Genomic DNA, 15,953 nt, shown 5'->3' with positions numbered 1-15,953 from the left:
CCTTTCTGCACAACATCCCAGACCCGATTTTTCAGCAAGACAACACATGACCACATGTTGCTGGACGAACACGGACCTTCTTGATTTCCAGCCTTTTGCCCTAGCCCTCCAGATCACCAGACATTTCACCATACGAAAATGTGTGGGATATGGCGAAATGACCGGTGCAACGCTATGACGCAACGCCAACCACGGCAGATGAACTCTGAAACCAGGTGAATGCAGTATGGATGGCTATACCACAGGACGCCATTCGCGCCTGACACGCACCGATGTCATTACGCATGGATCACGTTACCAGAGCCCATGGCGGACCCTGTTCCTACTAGGCAACGTGACACGTGCTGAACGCAGGTGACTGAAATACTAATCATTTCTGCAGAACATACTAATGGGCACGCCCTATGAATATGAACGTCCTATCTCTAGTCGTTCAAGGTGTTCTGTTCTGTTTTTTCTGAACATAAATCTAATTTTCCAGCTCTTTACATCTGATGTTCGAGTTGCAGTCAGTGCATCTGGATGTTATTCGTAACTGTGCTTTAGATCCAAGTCATAGTTACAGAAATGCGAATAAAACTCATTGTCCTATATGTTAGGTGATCAAATGAAATGGTTCCAAAGAGCTGGCCAGTATGGCTGAGCGGTTCAAGGCGTTACAGTCTGGCATCGCGCGACCGCTACGGTCGCAGGTTCGAATCCTGCCTCGGGCGTGGATGTATGAGATGTCTTTAGGTTAGTTAGGTTTAAGTAGTTCTAAGTTCTAGGGGACTGATGACCTCAGAAGTTAAGTCCCATAGTGCTCAGAGCCATTTGAACAATTTTTTTGGTTCCAAAGAACTTTTCAAGTCTCAAGCGTCTACGATGCATACAGGTAGAAGCGACGCACGAAAATTTGTACGAAGAGATCGAATCTCGGCCTTGGTACAAGTTTTCATTCGTCGCTTCAGATATACTTAAGGTATATCGGCCCTCTATCAACTCGGTGACACATAGCGCTACTCGTTTTCAAAGCGTGAGCTTCCCAAGAGCTTGACGGTTCAGCATATTAACTTAGCAAACGTGTTCACCCTGTCACTTGTCAAATGACGAATCGACAACATTGTAGAACATGTTTGACAGCTATAAGACCATCGATTTACTTCCTGGATGACTTCAGAACTGTTCTGACAAATTCTCTTTATATTTTCTTGCCATTTCCAATAAATAATCTTAATGAAGAATATCCTAGCAGGTTAAAACTGTGTGCCGGACGAGACTCCAATTCAGCAACTTTTGCCTTATGCGGGAAAGTGCTCTACCGACTGAACTACCCAGGCACGACTCACAACTCGTCCTGACTTCGCCATTGCCTCATCTCCTGCCTTCCACGGCACTTACCTCCGACAGGCAAATAGTTCCGAGATCGAGTCTCAGTTAGGCACACAGTTTTAATCTTCCAGGAAGTTTCATAACAGCGCACACTCCGCTGCAGGACGAAAATTTCATTCTGGAAAAATAATGATTCTCACTTAAGGTGTAAAATCGGGTTGTCTAATTTATTATCGGATTCCAGGAAGGTCATTCCATACAGAATCTATAACTAATCTCATATTTTACTCTGCAGATTATGTTTTCTGTTGATCACTACGGCAATGAGCTTTCTGCAAGTAGTACTGGTTCGCTAGCTAATTGCTAATGCAGTCGCTTTATGAAAGCGCAGATGTATATGACCTAGGTCATCATCTCGTCGGAAACCTAGACAACTTGTATGATATTTATTTCTTCTCTTAGTGAGCTACAAGCTTCCAACTCGAAAATCAGTATAGACATCTTAAATTCGCCATCTTAAATATTTTCGCAATCTCGATTTAGTGCCCCCCTAGATAAAGATGTCTTCAAGTTTAAAGAGCATTTACGTCCAGAAAGAAATTTTCTTGGTGGGTGCTACATAAGGAGCGAGAATGGTAAGCTTTTGAGGGCACTAGTTCAGAAGAATAAATACAGTAGGTATTTCTTTCCAGCCAAGCTCTTGGATAAGTTCTTTCATTAAGTCAGTAGAATTCCGAAGAGCAATCACGTACAGTAGCAACACCTGATGCAGTTTCCTTGGTAGCTTTTCTTTCGTCGCGACCGCAAGGCGTCTGAGTTGTTGACAACAGATGCCGACTGTGAAGAACATACCCGTGAGATGCAGTTCATAACACAGAACACCTTCTTTATACCACCAGATGCATAAGGTCACATTCGAAGACTCACTCTGGCATTTTCTTGAGATTTTTTTGTTACAGACAGCCATTTCTTATTCCTTGTGAAGTTAATGCATGGTAGTTCTAATTCGCGGCCTTATTTAGGGTTTCTGTCATTTCCTCAAATAATTCAAGCAAATCCTGAAATCTTTACTTTGAAACAGCACAGTCGACTTCCCACTCAATTGTAGCTTCTGCTTCGTCTCTAATGATCTTGTGATCAATGGGGCGTGTAACCCTAAGCTTCCTTACTCTCTTTTTTCCCAAACATTGACCATTGAATGTAAGTATCTCGCGAAGGTTAAATGGTTGCATTTCATCACATTTGCCAGTAATCGATTGAACCGCATTGGTAGACTCTGAAAACGTCATTCATCAAAGTCCCTTGGTCTTCTTGAACGTGGCGAATAACTCACGTTAAAACGATTCTACTTGAAACGAGAAAAGCATTTTCTGGAGTTATTTCTTCGATGCCCATACAGGGCACAACTGTTTCTATCTGCCTCTGCAGCCAGAAATCCTCTATTTAATCGAAAGAGAATAAAATGTCACGAATGATAGAATTTCTCCTGTTTTATACTTCGTTTTCTATCGCTTAAACAAAAATCCTCTTAATGTTCAAACGTGAAAAATCCAATAAGCCATTCCAAAAACCATTTAGAACATCAAATAAAAAGTGACAATTGACAAATACACTTATAGCTACACCAAGGAAAATCTTCACGAACTTAAGTAGCAATCTACTTTTCACTGGTGAATTTTGCCCTGGCTAATTAAGTACATCAATAATATTCACATGAAATTCTGGGCCATTATATGAGACGAAATGCGGCTTCAAAAAATAACGAAATGAATGAGCTCGATATCTGGCTATTGCATTTACACTGCGTCAGATTTACCACTACAGGCGTATACTATCAGAACTTTCAGATGTCTTGACCACAATTTTTATTATTTCCAAAATCGCCTTATGTGTTTCAACGTTCCGTCAGTTTTAAAGGCTATAAAATCTCACACAAAAGAATGTTATATAAAATTGTCCGATAGATACATTCTATCTCGTCAAGATTCTTTACCATGATACGAGTGCCGTTGTTATTGAAGTTATTCAAGTGCATCCAAATGACCCCTTCGTCTCACAGAATTTTCATGCAAATTACAACACATACGCTATCAAAGAAAATCAAGTGGAAAGCAACATTTCGTGCAAAAATTTTGGCATCCTACTGTTTTGCCAGCTCTTGCAGCTGACTGTTACATGAATTCATTTTAGTGTCTACAAAAGAAAATCAAAAGTACGCATTGAGAGCCAAGAAAGGCAGTGAATATCGATGCAGATGAAGAAGGGAATGAGTGTTTTGAACAGGCTGTAATCAAGAAGGGAATGAATGGTTTGAAGAAGCTGTAATCAGTCTCCAGGGAATCAGAATTCTCAGCCAGTTGGAACATTCTTCGTTACTAAAAAGTCGTGAGCCCGCGCTACACTAATTCGGAGATCTGCTGCAATGATACGCTTAAGATCAGGAACGATTCACGCACCAGGTAACCATTTTCAACAAGCACGAACTCAACCTCTTCATCTCTGATAAACCAACTGAACAGCGTAGGTTTGCAATGGGGTTCCAAAGCCAAGTTAATCACGATATCGCTTTCCTGTCTACTGGAGGAGGGCGTGTGTAGGTTGGACTCTCGCAGAGGCAGAAGTCGCGGCAAGTTGAAAATTTCTTACGCCAGAAATATCATTTTATTAATGGTGCAAATGGTTCAAATGGCTCTGAGCACTATGGGACTTAACTTCTAAGGTCATCAGTCCCCTAGAACTTAGAACTACTTAAATCTAACTAACCTAAGGACATCACACTCATCCATGCCCGAGGCAGGATTCGAACCTGCGACCGTAGCGGCCGCGTGGTTCCAGACTGTAGCGTCTTTAACCGCTTGGCCACCCCGGCCGGCTTTTATTAATGATCCAATCGTCGAGTAAGGTCACAGGGCACCTAGTTCTTATTGTATTTGAACTCGACACGTTGAAACTATTGGTGCTGGACTGAGATTCGAACTCAGATCTCGCTTTTTGCTGGATTAGCCTCCTTCGCCACGATACAGCTCCATCGATTCGTTGTTTCCCGAAGACTCCAAATTCCTCAAGGTCTCCACAAATGGTACGTTGTAAAGTGTCATTTAAAGTTACAGCAAGCGCACAAAAAACTACAATTGGTAAATAATTATGATTTTTCATGTCTCTTCGTGTGTTGTCAACTATAGCTAATGGTGCAGATTTCGATTCCCAGTCAGACACACAACTTGTCATCACATAATTTCAGGTACATACATGCCGGTCCTAGTTACTGGCGAAAAAGACTTCGGTATTTACGGTAGTTAATGTCTTTTCGTGCGTAGTCAACAATGAGGGCATGTGCAGGTTTCGACTCCCAGACTACACAGAACTTTATGGAACGTAATGTCCAGTTCAGACATGTGCACAGCTCTCTACTGGTGAAATAAACCGATATTTAAAGTCTATTCGTAGTTAGAAAACAACAATGATACGTGCTGGTTTCGAATCCCGGTAAGGGTAAGGAATACCTTTTTCGTCCCCCCATTTCAGTTCGAGCCATCTCGCTACACATACAATAGTTCGATAGCTTATATCTGATAGTGCTTAGTTAACAGTCAACTAGAAGCCATATCTCAATCCCCGTCCAACACAGATCATCATGCCACGTCATTTCAATTTAAAAATGCGCACACTTTGTTGCTTTTGATTGAAACCATGTTTAAGATCTTTCGTAGTTACTTAACAGGGAATGCCGTCGTTCATTGTCTAGTAAAGTCATGACATGATGAAAGTCTATAGCTGAATTAGACTCCCGGGCCCCAATACAGTACAAAAAATTCGTAATTTAATTTCAGAAAAATAATTTTAGATACTTCATTACTGTGATAAAGTTGAGTATCATCTTTAATAACTTGTTTTATGATGTTTTCATTATTGTAGTGCTAATTTGCATCTGGCCTCACAGACCGGTTTTCATTAGTGGCCTGTTGTAGTAAAAATTTCGTATAGTCAAACGACTGTAGCGAAAAGAGAGCAGAGGACCAGCAAGACAGTTACGTTACCTGAGTTGGATACAAACCAGGATAATCGGAATTCAGGTCGTTCGGGTACTTTCGAGCACTGCATTATATGCGATGGGATGCAGAGTACAGATTTCGGTGTGGCCCTCTGTATGATGGCTTGGAGAATACACATGTTGGTGGGACAACTGTATTTACTATGGCGTGCAAATTACAGATGTGGGCGTGGCCTTCTGTACATACAGTGGTTTGCGGAGTACAGATGTACGTGAGACCCATTGTATGTTTGTTGGCTTGCAGACTGCAGGTATACGTGCGACCCCCTATATCTACATCTACATGACTACTCTGCAATCCACATTTAACTGCCTGGCAGTGGCTTCATCAAACCACCTCCAGACTATTACTCTATCGTTCCATTCTCGAATCGTTCATGAGAAAAAAACTAACATTTAAATCTGTCCGTGCGAGCTCTGACTTCTTTTACTTTATTACGATGATTATTTCTCTCTGTATAGGTGGGCGTCAACAAAATACTTTCATAATCGGAGGATAAAGCTCATGACTGTAATTTTGTGAAAATGTCTCGCCGCAACGAAAAACACTTTTGTTTTAACGACTCCCACGTCATCTCGCGTACCTGTGACACTCTCTCCCCCACTTCGCGATAACACCAAGCGAATTGACCTTCCTTGAGTTTTCTCGTATGTCCTCCGTCAATCATACGTCGTAAAGAATCCCACACCATGCAACAGTATTCTAGACGAGGACGGTGAAATGTTGAATAGGCAGTCTCTTTTGGAGACATGTTGCATTTTCTACCTATTCTGCCAATAAATCGTAATCTTAGGTTCGCGTTCTTCTCAGCATTTTTTATATGATCGTTCCAATTTAAGTTTTTCGTAATTGTAGTCCCTTGGTAGTTAGTTGAACTAAAAATCTTTAAATTTGTGTGATTTATCTTGTAACCGGAATTTTTAATATTCATGTTGAGGACCTCACCCTTTTTATTCTTTAGAAGGATTTACCACTTGATTTCCAATTTGTCGTACCATACTGAAACCTTGTCTACAACATTTTGCAATTGGTTTTCATCATGTCATGACTTTACTAGACAATGAACGACGGCATCACCTGCGAACATTCCTAAATCATTTTTGTAGATTAGAAATAGCAGATGGCCTATACTTCTTCTTTGGGGAATGACAGATCTGTGAACATTCCTAAATCATTTTTATAGATTAGGAATAGCAGAGGACCTATAGTTCTCCTTTGGGGAACGCCAAATATCATGTCTGGTGATGACTTTCCGTCAGATAGAACGAAGTGCTCTCCCTGAGAGGGAATCACGAGTCCAGTTGCACGATGGGACGATACTCCGCCGGCCGCGGTGGTCTAGCGGTTCTAGGCGCTCAGTCCGGAACCGCGCGACTGCTACGGTCGCAGGTTCGAATCCTGCCTCGGGCATGGATGTGTGTAATGTCCTTAGGTTAGTTAGGTGTAAGTAGTTCTAAGTTCTAGGGGACTGATGACCTCAGATGTTAAGTCCCATAGTGCTCAGAGCCATTTGAACCATTTTTTGACGATACTCCATAGGCACGCAACTTGATTAGAAGTCGCGTCTGAAGGACGGTGTCAAAGGCATTCTGGAAATCTAGAAACATGAAGTCAGTCTAAGATCTCCTGTCAATAACACTCATTACTTTATGTTAGTGAAGTGACTGTTATGTTACAGAAGAACAATTTTTTCTGAATCCGTGCAATGTCTCAATAGATGGTTTTCTTAGAAATAACTAATACTGTTCGAACACACCATATGTTCCAAAATCCTGCTGAAAATCGACGTCAGTGACACGGGTCTTCGATTCAGCGGATTATTCCTATTTCCTTTCTCGAGTCTTGGTATGATGTATACAGCTTTACAGTCTTTAGGTAAGGATCTTTCGTCGAGCGTGAGATTATATACGGTTTCTATTATGTCAGCATACTTTGAAAGGAATCTAATTAGCACACAACGTAGGCTGGAACACTTGCCGTTATTAAGTGATTTAAGTTGCTTCGCTACACGAAGTACATTTACATCTAAGTCACAAATGTTGGCAGTTTTTCTAGACTCGACTCTAGAGTATTTACTTCGTCTTCTTTGAAGAAGAAATGTCGGAAAACCTTGTTTAGTAACTCCGCTTTGGTGGCACTGTCATTGGTAACATTACCATTGCTGTCGCGCAATGGAGTATTGATTGTGTCTTGTCGATGGTGTACGCTTGAATGTGATGCATTGAAGTCTGTGATAAATTTCGAGCTTCTGCAAAACGTAGCCAGTCTTGGAGATTTTGCGTTCTTTTAATTTGGTATGTTTTCTTCGTTGCTTCTGCGTTGTTTTATTCTGAGTTGTTTTATTCTGTGTACCGTAGGTGATCAGTTTCGTTTTTTATTAACTTATTTGGTATATATCTCTCAATTCCACTGTCAATATTTCTTTGAATTAAAGTCCCATCTGCTCTACGCTTACACAGTTTGGAAGAAATGGAGACTGTCTCTTAGAGAGACATCAAGTGAACATTTACGTGCTTGTTAACAGCGTTTCTTTTGATGGATTTGGATGTTACGGCATTAAGTCTCGCTTTAAAGACCTTGTGGTCAATAAGCCCTGTATTAGTTAACATGCTCCCTCTCTGCTCAGGATGTCAAGTGTGTTTTCCCAACGACTTACACTTCGACTGAGATACTGAATTATTTGTTCAAAATAATTTTCTGGGGAACAATTTAATACCTTTTCGGACGATGTTTTATGCTTAGCACCGAGTTTAAATATGTGTCTTCGTCAACATATCGAGGGTATATTGAAGTCTTCACCAATTATAATTGTACGAGTGGGTACCAATTTGAAACGAGACTCAAGTTTTCTTCGAATCTTTCATCAGCTGTATCATCTGAGTCAGGATGGAGGGAGGCGGTAAAAGTAAGCAATTACTATTTTATGTCAAGCAAATCCTTTACCCATACCAACTCATGGGAACTATCTACTTCAGTTTCAATGAGAGATAATACTTCTAACAGCAAAAAACACGCCACCACCACCAGTATTAGTTTATTCTTTCTGAACACCGTTATATACTCCGTAAACTTTCCGGCTGAGATTGTCGTTGACTTTAACCAGCTTCCTGTATCTATAATGATTTAAGCTTCATTGCTTTTTATTATCACTGGGATCATTGGTTCTTTCCCAACAGGGCACCGACAATTTATAACTATAATATCGATGGTTCCTAGAGTTACCCTGATCCTGTGTTTGACTGCAGGTTTCGAGACTGAAGCCCCTTTTGCGCTTTCCAGAGACAGTTGAACCCAAACAACCGCCTGTCCACTTCACACAGGCGCCGCTAACCGTGTAGCTGTCCCCTTTTTATGCTATAATGTGCAGTACACTGATACTGATGGACGGTGTTCGCAGTACAGGTGTGTATGGGACGCCTTTTGCGTATAATGGCTTGCAGTGTATAGAAGTTGGTTTGACTCTCTGTGCGTCTCGTGGTGAGCAGGATGAAATGAAGAGAATGTGAGACCTACTGTACGAACGAGTACTATGGCATGCAAAGTACAGCTGTATATGGGACAGACAGCACTGTGGTTGTGTAAGCTCGAGCTTCGGACCAATTGCTTCGTTTTATTAACAACTATCTACATTGGCACAGTGCATACACGCATAAACAAGGCAAACACTTGTGCTGTTCTTCAAATCAGTTATCTTCAAATGAAGCAACAATTAAAAAAAAAACGAATACTTGCCTGATAGTAATAAAATGAGAAAAACTTCAAGGGGGGCACTAAGAACGTATAATAGTACTTAACCAAGTTAATCAGAACTCCATTGATAAATTGTCAAAGGTGTTAATATGGACCAAAAGAAGAAGAAAAAGTCAAGTAAACATGGGCTCTAAAATGCATACCTTAACAGCTATGAGCTATTGCTCATCTTCACTACTTTGCAAAAACATCTCTTCTACTGAATATGTGCCCATAGCTCTTAGTGTCTGCACTTTTGTGACCATATTTACTGGAAATTACTTTCTTGGTTTGCTCCATACTAATTCCTGCAAAAATATGGAACGCAAAGAGGTGTCATTAGTAGAAATGTGTTTCACAGTATCGAAGATGAAGAAGTGCTCCATAGTTCTTAACTTATGCGTTTTAGAGTCCATGTTTACGATACCTTTTTTTCTTGTTTTCATGCATACTACAATCTCTGAACGTCTCTCTGTAAAGTTCTGGTTCACACTGTATACGAGGTGAGGTATTTAAGGCAGGCCACCCCAAATACACACATCAGAAAATGTTTCGCATCATCTCGGTTCCGAGAGTTCCGGAACCTGCACAGAAAATTGGAATAGAGATCTACATAAACATCTTTCCGCCCTTTTTATTGCTCATGAAAACTACACATTGCATGTTGTACCATCATACAACGAGACCTTCAGAGTTGGTGGTACAGATTGCTGAATGCACAGGCCGCGCGGAATGGCCGAGCGGTCTGGGGAGGCAATGTCACGGACTGCACGGCCCCTCCCGCCGGAGGTTCGAGTCCTTCCTCGGGCATGGGTGTGTGTGTTGTCCTTAGCGTAAGTTAGTTTAAGTAGTATGTATGACTAGGGACCGATGACCTCAGCAGTTTGGTTCCTTAGCAATTCACACACATTTGAACATTTGTACACATCGGTACCTGTAGCACGTCCTCTTGCATTGATGCATGCCTATATTCGTCGTGGCATACTATCCACAAGTTCATCAAGGCACTGTTGGTCCGGATTGTCCCACTCCTCAACGGCGATTCGGCGTAGAACCCTCAGAGTGGTTGGTGGGTCAAGTCGTCCATGAACAGCCATTTTTAATCTATCCCAGGCATTTTCGACAGGGTTCATATCTGGAGAACATGCTGTCCACTCTAGTGGAGCGATGTGCACGATGGTGGCGCGAATTGTTCAAATGGTTCAAATGGCTCTGAGCACTATGGGACTCAACTGCTGTGGTCATCAGTCCCCTAGAACTTAGAACTACTTAAACCTAACTAACCTAAGGACAGCACACAACACCCAGCCATCACGAGGCAGAGAAAATCCCTGACCCCGCCGGGAATGGCGCGAATTGTCGTCCATGCAGCCAAATGCCTCGCCAATAAACTGCGATATACAGAATGAATAAGGTGCAGTTTTCGCCAAGTTAAAGCGGAGAGTATGGCGAATTTCCTGATTTTCGAAAGTAATTTTTATCGTTTATAGACGCCGAATTACGGCATCGACTTTGTTTTTTCCTACTGGAACCTTCTCTGTGGCATTTGAAATGAGATTTTAAGAGATCTAGAACATAACGTGTATGGGACCTGACCAAACAGTATCAATTGCAATTGAAACCGTTGTTTCATCGTCAGGAGAAGAGTTCCACAAACGCTTGCCCTGTTATAGCAAATGTAAGCAAACAAGTGCTGACCTTGACAATTGCTACACGCTATAAAGTTATTCTGGAGAAAAAATACTGCACGTTCAATTTCATCTGAGTTAACGGGAGCGGCCCTTGTTATAAGGCATTTTATGCCTTGTGGAGTCGTCGGTGTTTCCTAATAGACTTCGTGTTTTTGTTTACGCCACAGATAAGACTACAACGTTACGTTTGGTGAATGCGCAGGCAATTTTGCGTTTCCTGAACGACCGTCCCAATGCTCTACAAATGCTCTGTTAAGAGCCTCTGTCACTACATGTGCAGAATCGGAGGGATATCCGTCATGTTGGTGCCACACTGATTGCCTTATGTCCAGTGGGACGGCATCCAATAACTATGGAAGCACCATATCTTAGAAACTCGACGTACTTGACTGCATTTAGATTACCATCATAGACCAGGGACCAATGAAACAGATCTTGATATACGCGCACCAAACATTGACAGACCAGGAGCATTGTTTTTAACGACTTTTTTGAGTCAAGTCAGTGTGGATTTTCAACTGACGATTAGTGAATACTGCGAAGATTGACTTGCCCGTGGTTTGTAAACGATGCTTCTTCCTGAAACAAATTTTTGCAAAGATAAGCTGCATCGGAGAACTATAACAAATTTTGCTATGAAGCTGTCGATGCAGTGAAACGCGAAAAGGATGAAATGCAATGGAATGTGGTGTTCGCAGCACTCGTTGTTTGTTCTCTCTCGCACTTTCGAGATGCCTCTCAGTGACATTAGTATTGTGTTTTACTACTGCTAAAATGTTAGTTTCATTTCTTTCATCAGTTGCTCTTCTCTTTCATTGAAATACTTTATTCTCCACACTTCCAGCTTCTAGAACGTTTTTTATATGTTTGCAAAGACTGATCGTGAGTGCTTGGCACTATCTGGATATGCTTCAGCATACAGCCTCGCCGCTGCTGTAATAGTTTGGTGACATTCACCGTAAACGATACTCACTTTTTCGACTCCCGTATAAACTGTGAACGTCAGAATAACTTTACCAGCAACAATAGCAGAACACAGATTGATGGACTCCAAGCGCACAGGTAAGCACAAGAATCATACCTTTTACGTGGTTTTTACATTTGGCGTAATAAGACATACGTTTGTGGAACTTCTTCTCCTGACGGCAGGACAGTAGTTTGCGGTGTTGTTATTTTGATACTATTCGATCTTGTTCTGGAAAAAACGAAGTTGGTGTCGTAATACGGCATCATAACAGATAAAAATTATTTGCGACCGTAAAGAAATTCGCCATACCGTCCGCTATATCTTGCCGAAAACTGCACTTCAATATATTTATTCATTGTAGATATACGCGTATTTGGAGGCGACTGTCTCAGCTGCCTCGGCCTGTACACAGGGTAGCCAGAAACAGTCTGAAATGCTTGCAAGTGTATTACAGGGGAGGTTGTGATGAGAAATGACTCTTAAGGAAAAATTCGATAGCTTGCACCGTTTTTAAATTATTATTTAGCACTGACGTTAGCCAGTCATGTTACCGCGCAAATTCAAGCAGTCTTCCAGAGACAGTGTCGCCAGACGTGATCTTTGATTTCCTCAAACCGAAAAAACTTAGTTTTTGCTTACCTAGCTTATATTTATCACTTCCGAAAAGGTAATGAGCATTTCAACAAGTGGTAACTCACGAACCCGCAAATATCTATGTATTACCGCTTTTAGCACCTGCAAGTGTTTGACTCTGTGCTCGCGACGACCTGATGGCCAACTTCAATGCTACACTACTGGCCATTAAAATTCCTACACCACGAAGATGACGTGCTAAAGACGCGAAATTTTACCAACACGAAGAAGATGCCGTCATATGCTAATGATTATCTTTTCAGAGCATTCACACAAGGTTGACGCCGGTGCCGACACCTACAACGTGCTGACATGAGGAAAGTTTCCAACCGATTCCTCATACACAAACAGCAGTTGACCGACGCTGCCTATTGCAACGTTGTTGTGATGGCTCGTGTAAGGAGGAGAAATGCGCACCATCACGTTTCCGACTTTGATAAAGGTCGGATTGTAGCCTATCGCGATTGCGGTTTATGGTATCGCGACATTGCTGCTCGCGTTGGTCGAGATCCAATGACTGTTAGCAGAATATGGAATCGGTGTCTTCAGGAGGGTAATACGAAACGCCGAGCTGGATCTCAACGGCCTCGTATCACTAGCAGTCGAGATGACAGGCATCTTATCCGCATGGCTGTAACGGATCGTGCAGCCACGTCTCGATCCCTGAGTCAACAGATGGGGACGTTTGCAAACCAACAACCATCTACACGAACAGTTCGACGACGTTTGCAGCAGCATGGACTGTCAGCTCTGAGACCATGGCTGCGGTTATCCTTGACGCTGCATCACAGACAGGAGCGCCTGCGATGATGTACTCAACGACGAACCTGGGTGCACGAATGGCAAAACGTCATTTTATCGGATGAATCCAGGTTCTGTTTACAGCATCATGATGGTCGCATCCGTGTTTGGCGACATCATGGTGAACGCACATTGGATGCGTGTATTCGTCATTGCCATACTGGCGTATCACCGGCGTGATGGTATGGGGTGCCACTGGTTACACGTCTCGATCACCTCTTGTTCGCATTGACTGCACTTTGAACAGTGGACGTTACATTTCAGATGTGTTACAACCCGTGGCTCTACCCTTCATTCGATCCCTGCGAAACCCTACATTTCAGCAGGATAATGCAAGACCGCATGTTGCAGGTCCTGTACGCGCCATTCTGGATATAGAAAATGTTCGACTGCTGCCCTGGCCAGCACATTCTCCAGATCTCTCACCAATTGAAAACGTCTGGACAATGGTGACCTAACAACTGGCTCGTCACAATACGCCAGTCACTACTCTTGATGAACTATGGTATCGTGTTGAAGCTGCATGGGCAGCTGAACCTGTGCACACCATTCAAGATCTGTTTGACCCAATGCCCAGGCGTATCAAGGGCGTTATTACGGCCAGAAGTGATTGTTCTGGGTACTGATTTATCAGGATCTATGCACCCAAATTGAGTGAAAATGTAATCTCACGTCGGTTCTAGTATAATATATTTGTCCAATGAATATCCGTTTATCACCTGCATTTCTTCTTGGTGTAGCAATTTTAATGGCCAGTAGTGTATCATTCGACACGCGCTCTATACGTGAATAGAACGACAAGAAGTCCTAATATTGGGTAGAATTGAAAATACCCTCCACTATACACTTCTGTATCTTCATCTACCTACATCTATGCTCAGCAAGCTACCTTGCGTACTTTGTATACCACTGTCGCTGGAAGAACGAATCTCTCTGATTTCGTCTTCACGGTCTTTTCGGGAGATATAAGTAAGAGGGAGCAATATATTTGTCGCCTCTTCTAGGAACGTACGCTGTAGGAACTTAAAAAATAAACCACATCGTGATGCAGTACGCCTTTCTTGAAGCGCCTTCCAATGGAGTTGGCAGATCATCGCTTCGACGCTTTCACGCGTTCTAAATGAACCTGTAACGAAACGCACCACTCTTCGTTGCTTCTTCTGTATTTCCTGCATGAGTCCTCCCTAATGCGGATCCTATACCGATGAGCACTATTCAGGTATTGGTCAAAAGAGCTTTTTGTAAGCTACTTCCATTATTGGTGGACGACATTTCATGAAGAGCCATTCAGTGAATCTACCATTATCGCGATTTATTTTATGTGGTCGTTCCTTTTCAAATCGCTGCATACGCATGCTCCTAGGTATTTATGGAAGTAACTGCTTCCAGTGATTGTTCTGCAATTCTGTAATCATACAATAAATGATCTTTCTGTCTATGTGTCCACAATACATTACATTTGTGTTTGTCGAGGGTCAATTGCAACTCCCTGCACCAAGGATCAATCAGCTGCAGGTTCTCCTGTATTTCGCTACATTTTTTCTTACCATCGCGACTTCTCTGTATAAAACAGAATCATCCGCGAAAAGCCTCATGGAACTTGCGACGTTATCTACTGTTGTTGTTGTTGTTGTTGCCGTCGTCTTCAGTCCAGAGACTGGTTTGATGCAGCTCACCGTGCTACTCTACCCCGTGCAAGCTTCTTCATCTCTGAGTAACTACTGCAACCTACATCGTTTTGAATCTGCTTAGTGTATTCATCTCTTGGTCTCCTTCTACGATTTTTACCCTCCACGCTTCTCTCCAGTACTAAATTGGTGATCCCTTGATGACTCAGAATGTGTCCTACCAACCGGTCCCTTCTTTTAGTCAAGTTTTGCCACAAATACATCTTCTCCCCATTTCTATTCAGCACCTCCTCGTTAGTTATGTGGTGCACCCATATATTCTTCAGGATACTTCTGTATCGCCGCATTTCGAAAACTTCTATTCTGTCCTTGTCTAAACTGTCAAACGTCCACGTTTCACTTCAATACATGCTTACTCTCCATACAAATACTTTCAGAAAAGACTTCCTGACACTTAAATCTATATTCGATGTTAACAAATTTCCCATCTTCAGAAACGCTTTCCTTGCCATAGGCAGTCTACGTTTATCTACATCTACATCTACATCTATACTCCGCGAGCCACCTTACGGTGTGTGGTGGAGGGTACTTATTGTACCACTATCTGATCCCCCCTTCCCTGTTCCATTCACGAATTGTGCGTGGGAAGAACGACTGCTTGTAAGTCTCCGTATTTGCTCTAATTTCTCGGATCTTTTCGTTGTGATCATTACGCGAGATATATGTGGGCGGTAGTAATATGTTGCCCATCTCTTCCCGGAATGTGCTCTCTCGTAATTTCGATAATAAACCTCTCCGTATTGCGTAACGCCTTTCTTGAAGTGTCCGCCACTGGAGCTTGTTCAGCATCTCCGTAACGCTCTCGCGCTGACTAAATGTCCCCATGACGAATCGCGCTGCTTTTCGCTGGATCATGTCTATCTCTTCTATTAATCCAACCTGGTAAGGGTCCCATACTGATGAGCAATACTCAAGAATCGGACGAACAAGCGTTTTGTAAGCTACTTCTTTCGTCGATGAGTCACATTTTCTTAGAATTCTTCCTATGAATCTCAACCTGGCGCCTGCTTTTCCCACTATTTGTTTTATGTGATCATTCCACTTCAGATCGCTCCGGATAGTAACTCCTAAGTATTTTACG

This window comes from Schistocerca nitens, chromosome 2 (assembly GCF_023898315.1).
Source record: "Schistocerca nitens isolate TAMUIC-IGC-003100 chromosome 2, iqSchNite1.1, whole genome shotgun sequence".
NCBI classification, from domain to species: Eukaryota; Metazoa; Arthropoda; class Insecta; order Orthoptera; family Acrididae; genus Schistocerca; species Schistocerca nitens.
The sequence above is the reverse complement of the archived record's forward strand: the minus strand, read 5'-3'. Positions refer to the sequence as shown.